Source organism: Penaeus monodon, chromosome 20, assembly GCF_015228065.2.
Source record: "Penaeus monodon isolate SGIC_2016 chromosome 20, NSTDA_Pmon_1, whole genome shotgun sequence".
Classification (NCBI taxonomy): Eukaryota; Metazoa; Arthropoda; class Malacostraca; order Decapoda; family Penaeidae; genus Penaeus; species Penaeus monodon.
Genome location: NC_051405.1, coordinates 18,289,815 through 18,290,053, shown reverse-complemented (window position 1 = coordinate 18,290,053; position 239 = coordinate 18,289,815).

The following is a 239-nucleotide window of genomic DNA, read 5'->3' as shown; positions in this document are numbered from 1 at the left end:
ATGAAAGTACATATATTCAGTGTAAGAGCTGCTATGGGGTTGAGAGAAAAATGCGATAGAATGGACATACTAGTTCGTTTATACGGTACCGTGCAAAATCAAACTGGGGAGTGATAAAAAAAAAAGAAGAACCATGACGTAGGACGGTAAGGACATAGACCTGGTAGAACAGGCTCTAGACACGAAAAAAAGGATAGTGATACTGAAGGTGAATAAGAGAATGGTGCGATAATTACTCA